Source organism: Mauremys mutica, chromosome 2, assembly GCF_020497125.1.
Source record: "Mauremys mutica isolate MM-2020 ecotype Southern chromosome 2, ASM2049712v1, whole genome shotgun sequence".
Taxonomy (NCBI): Eukaryota; Metazoa; Chordata; order Testudines; family Geoemydidae; genus Mauremys; species Mauremys mutica.
Window position 1 is genome coordinate 226618710 of NC_059073.1, and position 15633 is coordinate 226634342.

At 42.5% G+C, this 15633-nt stretch overlaps 1 pseudogene; it reads right to left on the minus strand.

The window, feature by feature from the left end:
* Positions 1–260: 260 nt before the first annotated feature.
* Positions 261–8960, minus strand: LOC123363262 (annotated as a pseudogene).
* Positions 8961–15633: the final 6673 nt, after the last annotated feature.

Sequence of the window (15633 nt, forward strand, 5' to 3'; positions counted from 1 at the left end):
GAAAATCCCAGAATCTAGAGTCCACCTAAAATTTGGATAGATTTGGGTTCTATTCTTGCTCTAAACTCAGGGCAGGAAAGAGCCCCGAAATCAGTGGCTCTGTCACGTGGCCCTTCCCAGTACCTCTGCTGTCCCCATTTTTTCCTAAAGCCCAGTGACCCCCAGTTTAACTTAAACGTCTTCAGATATCCCCAATCCTTATTCTGTTTTTAACAAGACTCTAGGTTTTGTATTCATTCTTGTAGTTGTGTATAGTACATTTATTTGCCTTTCCTGGCCTTGATCTTCCTCAGGTAGATTTCCAGTTCCTTGCCTTCCAGAATAGAGCCATCTGCTCAGCCACACTGTGCAGCTCTGGAGATGATGCAAGCAAGTAGCTTTCCCTGCTGGAATTGCTTCTCCAGGTTGCCGCTGATCTTGGCATTCTTCCACTCATCATATTTCTTCTGGGTCTTCTTTGAATGCTTCTTATTTAAGATTTCCTCCTCCTCAGGAGTCAGTGTAGTGCTCTTCTTGCATCTGACGATCAAGGTGTAGTGGGTTTCAAGCCATTGTCGGTACAGGGTTCTCTCAGTGAGAATGATGCAGGCTACGCCAGCTCATTGTTGCAAGCATTGTAGACCACCTCAGTGAATCTGATCTTGCAGATGCAGCACTTAGATACACAAGAGAAGTTGCCAAAGTCCAGCTGCAGAGCACGATATTTCTTGTTACCACCATGAACCCTCCTTGTGTGAGTTGGGCGCGGGCCAATCTTGGTGTTGCAGTCGGTTGCCTTATCTCCCCTGGACGATCAAGATACAAAAGGAGCACTTAGACAATAAAGTAATTGCAGAGAAATTTAAATGAATTCTTTGCTTCAGTCTTCATGGCTTAGGATGTTAGGGAGATTCCCAAACCTGAGCTGTCCTTTGTAGGTGACAAATCTGAGGAATTGTCAGAGACTGAGGTGTCACTAGAGGAGGTTTTAGAATTAATTGATAAACTTAACAGTAACAAGTCTCCGGGACCAGATGGCATTCACCCAAGAGTTCTGAAAGAACTCAAATGTGAAACTGCAGAACTATTAACTATGGTTTGTAACCTGTCCTTTAAATCAGCTTCTGTACCCAATGACTGGAAGATAGCTAATGTAACACCAATATTTAAAAAGGGCTCTAGAGGTGATCCCGACAATTACAGACTGGTAAGTCTAATGTCGGTACTGGGCAAATTAGTTGAAACAATAGTAAAGAATAAAATTGTCAGACACATAGAAGAACATAAATTGTTGGGCAAAAGTCAACATGGTTTCTCTAAAGCAGTGGTCCCCAACGTGGTGCCTGCGGGCGCAATGGCGCCCACGGGGGCATCTTAATGCGCCCGCGTCCTGGACCCCAGGAGAGCACCCACCAAAATGCCGCCGAATTTCAGCGGCATTTCGTCGGGGATGCCTCTCGATGATGACGCTTGTCGCCAACAAGTGATGTCATCAAGAGGCGTCACCCCCGAATTTCGGCAGGGATGCCTCTCGATGACGCCGCTTGCTGTCAGGTGTCTCTAGAGATACATCCCCCCCAGAAGTTTTCCTGAGTCCAGATGCCTCCTACGCTTTCATGTGGTAACTGGTTCTCTCCCTCTTGCTTCCCTGGGGCCACTGATTATGTTCTCTTTTCCACCCTGTTTCCTGCATCCTAACAAGTTAATTGAGGTCTAATAGGCAGTCAGAGCATGAAAACATGCTTATTAACAGTGCCAGCCACAAGTTCTAATGAGCAATTAATTCAGATGCCCCATATTCCCTGGAGTGTAAACTAGGAAACCCCTCCAAGTAACACATGAAAGGAAAGAAGCAGCCCCATTTCTTAACTGGAGCAGTAGGCATTTCCTAGGTAAACTGCTAGGGATTATGGGGCATGTGTGCCACTGACACTTGGAAGACAGTGACCAGTGTGGGAGCAGAATTGTTCCCTCCTTATGCCACTTTTCTGCTCCAAAAGACAGTCTGGGGACTTGGGGAAGCAAAAGACAATGCTAGGCTAGGTATCTTTCCTCAACGACTCTCCTGAGGGGCAAGCCACCATCCTATGCTCCTTAAAGATATTAGCAGGCTCAGAGGGGATATGCTACCTGCAGAAATGCTGCTTGAGAGGGGGAAGATCTCCAGAGCTCACTCAAAAATCCTAAGGTCTGTATGATCTATGGGAGATTTCTAGGAGGTTTGAGTTAATATAGAACTTAGTCTTTCCAGTGCACTCTGATTGATACCAGCTGCCAACTAGACATAGAGCCATTGATCACTACCTTTTGATCCCAATGATCTAGCCAACTTTCTATCCACTGTATAGTCCATTCATCCAGCCCAGTCCATTCTTTAACTTCCTGGCAAGAATACTGTGGGAGACCGTATCAAAAGCTTTGCTAAAGGCAAGGTATATCACGTCCACCACTTTCCCCATATCCATCATAGAAGGTAATTAGGTTAGTCAGGAATGTCTTGCCCTTTGGGTAACTATGGCTGCTAGCAGAGTGATAAACAAACCAAAGAGAGACTTTCATTCACTAAAGTACTGTCGGCTAAACATTTTTTAATTGATTATTTAAAGCAGTCTGTCTTTTGTCTGTCATCTTCTAAGCCTGCCTAGAAGGAGAAAATTGTAAAAGCAGCCAAGAAAAGCACAGCCTCTGTGAAGGCAGAGGCAAAGGTAGAAGTGGCTGAGCACAACGGTTCCAAGTGAATCAGTTCACGATTCCTTTGAGAGATTCAATGCGAGAGACAGAGCAGCAGTGCCTGCTGTGCTTTATTCAGGCAATCTTACTCCCTTACTCCAAGACATTTTATTGAGATTAATGGGCTGGTGTTTGAAATTGCAAATGACTGGACCGAACCAATACCTGCCAAAGCAAAGCTAGATTTACAATGAATTCAAAGACCATTGGATTCAAAAATGGATTGACTACATTGTACTTGCATAGGGAGTATTTTTGTATTGCATTCAAAATATCCATAGTTAAGAAAAGCCGCAATGTAAATATTACATGCAGAAAAAAATACTTTAATGGAACATTATTAAAGTTGCGAAGTCAAACACTCAAGTTAGGAAATGCCAGATTTAAGGCTGCCTGTGCAACCTGAATTTGGCCGTCCTGTGCATATGCATTATGCTACAGTCTTTAATTACATGACCACATACTGATTTTTCCACAGGACTCCTGCCTCATCAGTGCACAGGATGGACCTGTTCTGAGGATGGCCTTCTAACCCTCTAGACTTGAGTGCTTGAGCTGCAGTGTCCACATAACTATTTTAGCACACTAGTTCAAGCTCTGCTAGTGCCAGTCTGTGTACCTGAGCTGGGAGGCTCACTCCCAGCTGCAGTGTAGACACCCCAGAGTCTATTAGAGCTGCCAGCTGGAGGGTCTAGGCTAGGGGCTGATCTAAAGCCCATTAAAGTCAATGGTAGTCTGTTTGATTACAATAAGTTTGGGCTCAAACTCATCATCCTTTAGCTTAAGTGGTAGAGGCTCATGCTTCTAGCACTGAGGGTTCACATTGCAAACCCTGCTTTTGGCTCAAGCAGGGGTCAATTACACCAGCTGTCCATGGCCTCAACAGTGGTCCAGAGGCTACAGTTTGGGCTCCTCTGTTTTAGAGTTTAGGCTATGTATGTCTGAAAGGAAACTCCTGGGCCCAGTGATTCTCTACTGTCCACTCACTGACACCTGTCTTCAAGTCAGTGATGATATGCAAAGTCTCCATAAGCCTGTGTTTTCAACCTCAAATCTCTCCTTTGTTAGCATACGGGGGAGTGAGGGGTTATAGAATGACTTCATTAAAACATTCTAGATCAAGGAATGAGGCAACCACAGTTGCCAACAGACTTCATTGGGAATGTTGCTTCCTGAATAATACTCACAATTTTCCTCAGTATCCAAGTTGTTTGGCAAAGGCCTCATATGGGATCTCTGCCCTGGGACATCTTTCAAAAATACTTGCCATTTGGAGCACTGTGGTGCATTTCAAAGCAAGAGGAGCAGTGCTCTTCAGAAATATTTTTACATGCCTGATAGGAAAGTAATATCTGGGAGGGAGGACTTAGCAGTGTCCAGCACGGGCATGAACACTGAAAGAAGCTGAGTAACTACTCTCAGAGCCCAGTCCAGTACATTGCTGTATCAAGATAAGCCTTAGATACACATATTAAATGGGGCAATATATATTTTTTCTATCATGCTACTGGATCCGTTTGTTTTTAAAACAATATGATTATTATGTTATGGAACTTATTTCCTAGCCTGTCACATGTAGGTAATCAGACTCTATGGGTGGCGAAGTGATTTATGATGTGATGAAATAATGAATCATTAGTGGTGATGAAAGGTGCTAGACTGACAGCCTAGAAAATGAAATTATTTATCTGCAGCAAGAATAGAAGTGCAAAAGTCCCGCATTCTGCTGTGTGGATGTGCCTTATATCTGTTCTGTTCCTCAGGGTCTCATTCCATCCTTGGCTTCTCTGCTGAGGGTGCAAGTGTGGTAATAGCTTTTTATGAAACAAACCTGTCTGCTAGGAAATGGTCTGAGACAACCAACTCCTTTCTTACAGGTTCTGGGAAAGCTGAACTAAAGCAATCAGGGGCTATAGATGTATCCTCTCAGGAGGGCATCCTTTGGCCCTGTATCACACCAGGGCCATACGTTATGGCCTTACACTTCCTTGGGGTGGCAGTGACAGGGTTCTCCAAGCAAAAGGAGTCTGCTGGAGTCTCCTCTGAGGGCATACTGGGCTTCCTCCTCACCAGTCCACCACTCATTATCTTTAGATGGATTGGGTGCTTTCCAGAGGACTCACCCTCATTCATCCAAGCACAGGACTCAGGAGCCATGGTGGCAGCAAGGGCCTTTCCTCCCAAAGTCCTCTGCTCAATGGTGTTGGTGAGAGCCTGTAGAGCAGCGAATTGAGTTAACACTCCAGTAAGATGAACCATTCTCAGAGCTATTGTTTCAGGCTATCTGCAGACTCAGGCAAATATTGCTGCTTCAGTTCACATTTTCAAGCTTGTCTTTTCAACCAGGAGGACTAGAAACATACTTTTGTAAAAGGAAGGCTGAAATTCTGAGGTAGTCATTATGAGCAGCTAAAAGTATTTGTTGAGTTTATGCCCCTTATCTGGCCCTGGGCTCTGCTAGTAAGGAGTGCTGGGGAGCGCAAACCAAAAGGATGGTGCAGCTTGTGCATTCCTCCTGCGCATTGAAGAGCGGGAAGGTGGGATTGTGTGAGTTTACCCTGGGAACATGCAGCTCTGTACCTCTCTCTTCAAAGGGGTGGCAATCTAGCCTTACATAGTACACTTGCATCTGAAGAAGTGGGTATTCACCCACGAAAGCTCATGCTGCAAAACGTCTGTTAGTCTATAAGGTGCCACAGGATTCTTTGCTGCATAGTACGCAATGAAAAAGCTGGTAAAGTTGGGGAATTTTAAATGGAGCCTGGGCAGGAAAAGAGATGTAAACACTAACTGAAAGAACAAAAACCAAAACAATGTAGAAAGAAGGAGAGGACAAATGAAGATACAAAACTGTACATAAGCTTCTTGCAGAAAAAAAAAGAGAGCGAGCGAGAGGGAAAGAGAAGCAGTAAGAACTACATTTACTCAGTGCACTAAAGAGCCAGACTGGGGTAGGTAAGGCAGTCATTACTGAGTATGGTGAGCTCCGCTCCTAGATAATGCCAAACTATGTATACAGTCATAATGCTAGATATCCAGCCCCAATAAGAGGCGGCAAGGAGAAAAGGAGGTACGCTATCTGAGTACTTAATGACAATGGTACAGAACCCTTTGGAGAAAACACTACAGTGGGGAGTGCTTTATGAGGAAATGCCAACCCCACAGTGCTGCTAATTATTCCTAGCACCTTCTTACTTTACTGGGAAGGAGGCAATGAGATCTGATATTTACAGTGCCCACCATAGCCTTTTTGTATCTCTGACAGGCAAATTTATGAGCCTGCTGTATTTCATGTGTCTTGCAGATTGCAAAATCTGTATCATACGCCAGGGAAGAAGGAGGACGTAGCCTTGAGCACCATTGTCAAGCTGGTGGTAAGTAGAATTCCTTGACCACATTACTCTCCCGTGCTCTGTATAACTTGACAATGTACGTATCTAAAGAGTTGCATAAGATACCAAAACCACCCCCTTGGACAAGCAGTGGGAGGGTGCTGCGGACTAGAAACACACAAGATAACAAGCTGTACTATAAATGCTATTTTTTCAATGTTATTCTTTGCTGATAATTTAATAAAAAGTGACCTGTTCTGTGACTATTGATAACAGGAGTACATCTTACACAACTGTAACTTTGAAACTAGATTGCTCGGCGATATTGCTTTCCCTCTGAATGGGCACAGTCCTGAAGTTCTCACTTGGGGCCATGCTACAAACCCTTACATGCTACTGACTTGTATGTAAGGAGTCCATTGATGCCAGTGGACTTCTGGTGGAGTGGGCTCTCAGTTTTCATAATGCAAACTCCCACTAAAGTCATTGGAAGTTCACTGGAGTAAAGGATGTCAGGATCTGACTCGGTAGAAAGCCTTGACTGTTGCATATTATGGCCAAATTGGAATAGAACCAGTTTTTATAAAAGCCACCGTGGTCACTGCATATTTCTGGGCTTGTGTATATTCAGTAATGTGCTGCTTTCAAAACCACATTTTGATATAAAGTGTCATCCTGGCTGGGAGCAGCCAAAATGCCACTTTTGAATGAGTTTCTATTGAGAGTTCTAGTTGCTAAGAAAAAAAGCATTTGATAAAAAAAAAATGGTGCTTCTGCTCTGCCCCATTCCATTGCATGATTATGTGCAAACAGCTCTCATTTTCAGACCATTAGAGGATAATTAGGTAAGAGAATATTTATGCTTGCAAAACATAAGGAGCTAAGTCAGTCTTGGGAGCAGATTACGGAAGATTTGAATGGAGTAAATTAAGAAGCATATTTGGCTTGATTTAAATTGAAGATTTTTCTATCAATTTACTTTGAATAAGAAAGGGAACAAAAATTAAAAGGCAAATGTTACAGATGTTTGGAATTAGCACTTTATGCTATCATTTGAAGTGAAAGAACCAGCTCTAAAGTGAGACAAGAAATAAATTACTGGTAGCATCAAGTGCAGTTGCTCTTGGGATGTAAAATCACTCATTCTGAAGTTGTTGGATTTTTGTATTGTGGTAGTGCCTAACGGCCCCTAATAAGGATCAGGGCTACAGGTATGTGCAGTGCCTACCACATGTAATAAGATGGCCCCTGTGTCAAAGAATTTACAGTCTTGGTTTATGACTTAAAAGGTAGAGTAAAACAATTGGAGCACAAGGTAACAGCTAGTGATGCCAGATAATCGTTTCACAGTTTAATGCTCCCAATTGCAAAGGCAAAATTAGCTGCTTTCTTTTTATCTACTTCATTGCCTAGGGAAGTAGCTGCTGTATATGATTTTTTAGCTGCACATAATTTTACTTTAGTAATGAGTTAAATACTTCACAGCTGATATTTGCCCTTTGATATCATGGGTTTCCAAGTGGAGCCATGAACTGACCCACTGATACCACTGAAGCAAATGAGGGCAGAATGTATGCATCAAAGGGCAGAATTTGGCTCTTTATATCTCTGGCGAGTGACTGATGCTTTGTGGAGATTTGTGAAGGAGGAAAACAGTTATGCCATAAAAAGAAGGTGGTTTGGAAGTATATTATTCAGGTCCAGAGAATGGAGGCTACATAATATCCTGATTTAAAATAAATATCTATCTTTATTGCCATAACCATAGCCACATATACTAGCAGTCCCTTAAGAATAAAATTTGAATATAAATTCATTGAATGGCTTTCGTGACACTTTTCTTTTACAATATAATTGCAAAGGGGATAACATAGTCTGAATTGGAATAGGAACATTTTCGTAGAGGGGTCTGATGCATTGGTGGTATTGAAACTTTAAGCAGGTGATCCAAAAAGGCAATCTCAATGGGGGATGCATTTTGTTGAAATTCTGTAGCCCTGATATTAAATGTTTTAATTGACTTAGCGTGTCCATTTCAATGTGTGTTACCAGTTGTCAGCGATGACACCAGGTTTGAATCAGAAGACATTTTGTGGCATCAAAGCACATTTTGTGGCTGGCAAAAGCACTGTATACAAATCTTCCATAAAATCACTGGGACTTTGGTGCCTGTAGTGGATGAAACTTTGGGACCTGTGTCTGTGAGACACATTCTATGCCATGTCTGTCTTTACCATTGATTGTAAAAAGTTACAATAGACTATAGATTAACAAGACTCTTAACTCATGTTTACTACCAAACTACGGCAGTTGTCCCATTGATTTCAATGCCACTTTTCAAGTAGCAAGGTACTAAACATGTATGAGGTGTGACAGATATGACAACTTCCTGAAATATCCTTGACAAGCCTTATTGAATTAAAGTGAAGTATCTTTGGAGTCCATTGTATTAAATGCAAAGATTATGCATGATTGTGGGCTGGGATTATATGTAACCTCTCAAGGGCGGACATGTGATGCAAACTTTGGGAAGTGTTATGAACTTCAAAGGACTGTACTGAACAATGTGCCAGACAAGGATGGACTCCTGGGACAAACAGTGTCAAGTGGTTTGCCTGGGGAATCTCTAGGGGGAGATGAATGCAAATTCCCCACTTCCAGTTCTACAAAAAGCCAGCCTTTTGAAGCTACACCTTGAGAAGCTGTGACCTGTTCCTGGAACCTCAAGATCAAAGGTTCAAAGAAATAAAGGCCCAATCAAATCAAAGACCCATAAAGGAAAGACTAACTATGCAAGTTCTAAGCAAAGGTGGTTATGAATTTGTAACCACAGAAAACCCCCTTTTGAGGGGGTTGAAGGATTGACTCTTACCAGATCCCTTGTTGGAGGTGATCTCTGGTAATCTTATTAGCATGCATGTTGGTTCTTTTATCATCTTCAATCTGTTTGCTCTGTAATGCTTTCACCTTAAGAATAAATGTGCTCACTTAGAGAGAGCTGTGTGGTGACTTGTAACTGCTGGCAATTACAGCTGTGTATAGCCCTCAGGGAGAAAGCAAGGCAACTACTCTGGCCTGTTGAGGCAGTCTGGCTTGCTGAGAATATCACAGTGTAGGCAGGGATCTGTGAAGCCTGGAAAAGGCCAGATCATGAGGGAGAGGGATGTGATGATGGCCAAGGAAACAGAAGCGTAGAGTGGGTGCCCTTGAGGGATCGCAGAGGGAGAATACAGGTGCAGTTGCTCTGAACTGTGACATGAGGATTGCAAAATCTTTCTAGAAATGGTGAGATAAACACAATGTTAAGATTTGTGGCCATGTAGTTTAATAGTTTACCTACGTAATTATAGCTGGCTCACATGGGACTGTTACTGGGGAAGGTGAGAAGAATTAGCATGGTGCATGTTCAGTTTGATAGAATTTACTCACATAATGAAAACGTCTCAATCTGATTCAAATTCCCCTTTCTGTAAGAAGTGAAATTGTCTTAGTGGCTTCTGGAGTGCACATAGAAATCATGAAATGTTGAGGGTAATCAAACTTCCTGATAATACAATTGTTCCATGACCTGCTCTAGTGCTGCTTTAATAAAATGGAACTGTGGTCATAAATCATGACAATGACATGAGGGAACTAATAAGTTTGTTGCTGCTCAGCCTTGGAAAGATGCAAACAAACCAGAGAGGGCAAAATTCACCCATTTACAGTACTAAAGCAGTGTATCACTTGTGTCCTGCTAAGTCCCTCAGGCACTTAAGTGGTATATAGGTTTTGTATTGGCCCTATGCTTAGCAATGAATCTCACCCAAGGGGATGAAATTCAAGGAAAGAGTTTTTATAAGAGAACTTGGGGAAAACATTACAGTATTGTTTCTTGTCAGCGCGTGCTTAGCAGGGAACAGGATAGAGTAATTAATCTTTTCTTTCCAAACTGTATAACTCCGGCCTTCTTTTCTTCTGCTTATAACCTTCCAAAGGATTTTCCTTTAGGGCTGAAACTTTGGTTCATCTCAGCCAAAAAGTGACTTTTTTTTTTTAAAGGGGAAGGGAATGGGGACCTCCTATTGGCTATTTTTGACACAGGCAGACAATTCACAAGCAGAAACAACTGCTTATACTTCCTCTCCTCACTGCACCATTTTCTGCTCAGGATGTATCTTATGTTGTACCATGATATCTATAGTCATACAGTGACTGCTCTACTTTCTGGGAATGATGAGATAACATACTTGATGAATAATGACATATTGGCTCTTTTATTCTGTTTTCACTACAAAAATTAGCAATTCTCTCTCCCTTGGTATATTGCTGGCTTCTTTATGGGATATGCATCTCACATATTAGTGCTGATGCAGTTTCCATTTTTGATTAAACTACTGCTGCAGTTGGCTTCATAACTTCGGGATCAATAGGTGGAAACAATTGTTTATTCTTGAAAAATACATTTAAATAAGGGGGGTAAAAAGGGAACCAGCCGGAATTAAAATTGCTGGAGTGCTGCAACATGTTCACCCTTGTAGAATACCTAATTAAAATCTGCCTTATTACTATATTATGTTGCATTACTTGTTGAATTGTGTCCTTGTCTATTCTTTACTGTATTACCTGCCATTGATACTTAAAGAGGATCTATCCTGATCAGCAATGTGTTGTGGCTTTAAGAAAATTCATAGTTACAATACCTGGCTATTGCAAATTAACATAGCCTGAAAGTGAGTGTTGTTCATACTAGCAAAATCAGATGTAGGCCAAAACTTGTAAAGGTAGATGCATAAAGTTAAGCACCTAAATAATTGGCCTATTTTTCATAGAATCATAGAATGTAGGGTTGGAAGGGACCTTGAGAGGTGCTCTAGTCTAGTACCCTGCGCTGAGGCAGGACCAAGGTTTGTGCAATACAATTAATAGGAACTGTGGCTGCTCACAAGCTTTGAAGAGTGGGTGATCTTTAGGTGCTGTCAGATGGATTTGAGGGCCTAAATTTAGCTACCTACGTTTGAAAACTTTGGCCAGAATTAATGTTTTTTCATCCAATGCATTTTACATGTAGCACCCATGAGAAACAGAAATCGAATGGTATGTATATTATCCTGCACAAACAGGGGCTGGAGAGTGGAAATTGTTGGCCAAGTACATTAAAGTAAATCCATTCTCTTAACAGTTAAAAGTGCCTTGCAATTAATATCCACACAAAGGAGCTAGAACCTCTAGTTTTCACTGAAGAGCTCTCACCTGTTAAGCTGAATGTCACTCAGTTTATCCAGTTTAGAAAGATAAAGGGCTAGTCAAGGCTGGCGGGATTTGAACCTACGGAACAGTGTGAAACAAAGGAGTGTTTGAGGGATGCTTTGTCTTTTATTTGTGGTGGTGCTCCTCATCCTGGACTAGATTTTCCTAAGGTCAGAGCTGGCTAGCTGCACAGGACGGGGGAGTAAGCTACGCCTCACAGAGGGTGTAGAAGTGAGTGTACAGCCTGTGCTCCACCAGGGAGGGATTGCAGCTCCATTTCACCCTGATATGTGCCTAAATGGCATAGTGCAGCCCGTAATGAATAGCTCCTTTGCAACAATTTGAAGTAATGTAGCCCATATCAGACTTCTCAGCTTCACACTGAAGTCAGATTAAAAATAGAGAGCATGATAGATAGTAATTTCATTTGCTTTCAGTGGTATCGCCAGTTCTTTAATGATTCTCTAATTCTTAAAAGTTCCTGAACTTCGCAGCTTGAAGCCCTCCAGTTATTGGCTCTTGCAGTGCTTTTCATCCTCAGCAGTGGTTTCACCAGACATTTTTTTAAATGAGAATAAAAGGTCATTTGGCTAGTGACTAACAAAATAGGGCTATTTAAAGTCCTCATCTCAATTCAGGCTTTGTTTCTTTTGACCTAATGAACAACTACAGAACACATTAGATCACAGCTTCCGGAGCTCTCGCAATAACACTGTTACAATGTAATACAATTTCTTTGTTTTACACATAACTGTTTTAATGTTAAGAAGAGACATTTGTGACTTCTTGTACACAGATACAGGTCTATCTTGTGCTTAACATTTGAAGAACTCCCATTGGACTTCAGTGGGTAGTTCTGTGTTTTAAAACAATGTAATTATATGGCCCTGAGAAGGGCCACGTTGGTATAATTATATACGTTTATATTTAATTTTAAAGGAAGTGACTCATTTTGTGTTATAGGAGAAACTGGGCAGGAAGTACAGACAGCTTGCATGTAATTTCACCTGTCAATCTCTTACTGTGTTAGTTAAATAATTCTTTTTAAATTTAGCTTTATATTTCTAGGTCTGGTTTCATAGTTTATGGTTTATATTTAAAGTCTCTAGTTCCTGAGAGTAATGAGGAATGCTGCATTAGCCTTAGTTTTCAATTTTTTAGAGTTCTACGCTTGTCTCAGATCATCCATCCGAGAACGTCAGGTAGTTTACATACAAAGATTAGAACTATTCTGTTCATCACTTGCTGGAGAAGTGGGGTGACAAATATAAATGTTTAATACTTCCAAAGATGCTGAAAATAAGGCTTTTGCCAAGAGGAAAACTAAATTCTTGTGCAAATTGAACGTTGAGATGCACTATCAGAAAATTTCACCGTTTGGATAATTTAAAGTAACAGATGTCAAGTTTTCATTTTTTAAAAATTAATATAAAATAGGGCTTAACCTGTTGGGATCGATTTTATTTCTTCCTGTAAGCATCAGCAAAAAAGTTTTTAATATATCTTAACACAATCATATATTCTCAAGGTCTTATCCCATGCAACTGATTTTTTGTTTCTTTCTTTGTCCTACTGTCAAACTAATATTCCTTCTACTAGAATTGTATGATTGTAATGGTTGCATAGGAAGACCAATGGTTGCATTGGAAGACCTCAGTCTATTAAAAGGGATTTCTCCTGTCGTTATGTACCTGTACGTAAATGGAACTTCACTCATAGATGCATTTTTAAATAGCAACTTCTTGTTAAAGTTCCTGAAATGAAGGTGTAGCTTGATACCATAGCCATGTACCTAAATTCCATTTTTTTAGGTAGTTCGTTATAGCTGGACCCAGCAGAGAAGAAGATACAGACACAGAAGAGCTCATTTAAGCACAACTAGCTGCCCTGAAAACCTTTATAGTTCTGTAGCAACTGAAACTAACACAAAAGTGAGGCTTTGCATTGGTGCTGGAGGGTGTGCTCAAACATTTAAAGGGGTCAGGACATCACAATTGAGAAGTAGCTTTTCTAATGTAAGGAGTAGGGGGATGAAATTAAAACAAGGAAAATGTAGGCAGACTATCAAGAGTTTTTTCTAACACTGGAGCCAATCCTGCAATCTTTTTAATAAGTCAGAATTCCTACAGAACTGTGGAATTGGGCTCTGAGATCTATTAGACTGTGACACAGATTGCCAAAGGAAGAGGTAGAAATTGTATTGCTTGGATCCCATAGAACCAGAATGCGTAATGCAGGAAACAGTCTTGCATTGGCACTGTCGAAGAAAAACTCAGTTCTCGCTTTTATGTTTGGGTGCAGCAAAAACAAATACTTTATTATAATACTCTAGTGAACACAAGAGGGAGAGAGTGTCAGGAACTGGGTTGCCCCTTGTCCTGGACGGATCTCTCTCAATTAGTAAACAATCATAATAATTTTTATACCTTCTTAACAGACAGTGGCTAGCAAACCTGGAGACAGTAAAAGTAAACATTTGCATTTGTTTATACATAAGCCTATTCGTTATCTTATTTGTCTGCAATACTAGAACAGAAAACAAGACTGCAATTCACAAGGTCGTAACGACTTTTCACACAATTCACTCTGCACCAGATACAGGGTAACATCTTAACCTCTGCTAATTAGCTAACATACATTAAGATCCCTTCAAACCTTTATTAATTAATTCTTGGCCTCCACAGCACGACAATGGAACAGGCAACCTAGCAGGCTAAACTTTCATAACATGGCCCGAATTTGTGTGCATGGTAATGTGTGCATTTAGTTATTGCACTGTATCACTTTTTTATTTCGCATAGAAATGTAGTGCAAGTAGGCTTTGTGTATGTACATGAACTCAGCTGCATGCACATACAATTAAACTCATGCCTGCACAGACAGCTAGCATGAGGGACATGTACCGCTGAGTTCCCACTTAAATCATATTTTGAGGTTTGTGGCAGTAATTTGAGTGGTGAATTGGCTTTGAGCTGGCCCTCTGGGCAGGGATGAGCTTCATTCAGTCTGCAAAAAATGTATACAAATGATTTGTATGTGCAATGTGATGGGCTCTGTTTAAACCCAGATTTAGGCACCGTTGCAAATTAGGCTGTGATTGAATATGGGGGTTTCTCAATGTATATTGTGAACCCCAAAATATGGTCTTCGATTTCTGAGACGGTGCATTGGAGGAAGCAAATGGTTTCAGCAGATGCCCCCACAGACATAAGACTGTGATTGCAAGCCATTGCAACCATCATGGAGCATGTTCTTTAGCCACACTGGCAAATTGAGGAAAAAACCAGCCTGACCCTGCCTGAATGAGCTTTAGGGTAGGGAAGGCTGTGCCTCCCAAACAGCCTGACCTTGCCCCCTATCTGACCACCACCCATTTCATGCCCCCCAACTGCCTGCCCCCCTCAGAATCCCCGACCCATCCTGCTCCTTGTCCCCTCACCGTCCCCCAGAGACCCCCCCACCACCCCGGGACCCCACCCCTGCTCCCTGTCCCCTGACTGCCCCGACCCCTATCCACCTCCCCCGCTGAGTCCTGACAGACCCCCGGAACGCCCACAATCCAACCCCCCCATTCCCTGTCCCCTGACCGCCCCCCAACCTCTGCCCCCTCCCTGTCCCCTGACTGTACTTGGGACTTCGGGCCCCTTAGCCAACCCTCTGGTCCCTTACCGCCGGCTCCCCCGTCACCTGGAGCCTCAGCCCATCCAGGAGCGTCCCTGGACAGCTGCAGCGTAGCTCCGGCGGGGCCCCTGAGCTCTGCCCCGCTCAGAGCCACGTTGCAGCGCTGTCCAGGGACGCTCCTGGATGGGCTGAGGCTCCGAGAGAGGGGCGGAGACGGGGTCGGGTCGGGCTGGGGCCGGGAAGAGAGCCTCAGCCATTCTCGTGGGGGCCCCTGCGGAGCCCGGGGCCTGGGGCAAATTGCCCCACTTGCCCCCCCCCCGGGCGGCCCTGAAGAGGCACAGGGCAACACAGTGTCAGTGTAGGTACTGCATTACTTACATCGCCTGTTGGCTGTCAGTCCTGCCCGAGGCTCACAGCTGGAGCTGTCACGCACCCCCCGGGACTGATAGCCTGAGCTTTGAAAATAGAACTAATAGGCTTATCCTATACTATCCCTGGTAGTGGTCCTCAGCTGTCAGTCCATTTCTGTAGGTAACATCAATTAAAGAAGAAGAAATCAGCAGACAATGTTTTTCTTCTAGTGCCATCTCATACCATCTTTCATTGTACTGCTCTGTAAGAATGTACTGCTTTTGTTCTAGTACTGGTAAATAGAGCTGGCCAAAATTTGAACCAAAACACCCCGCCTCCCCCCAAAATAACAAACAAAAATTTCCAGCAAAATTGAAATTCCACAACAGCT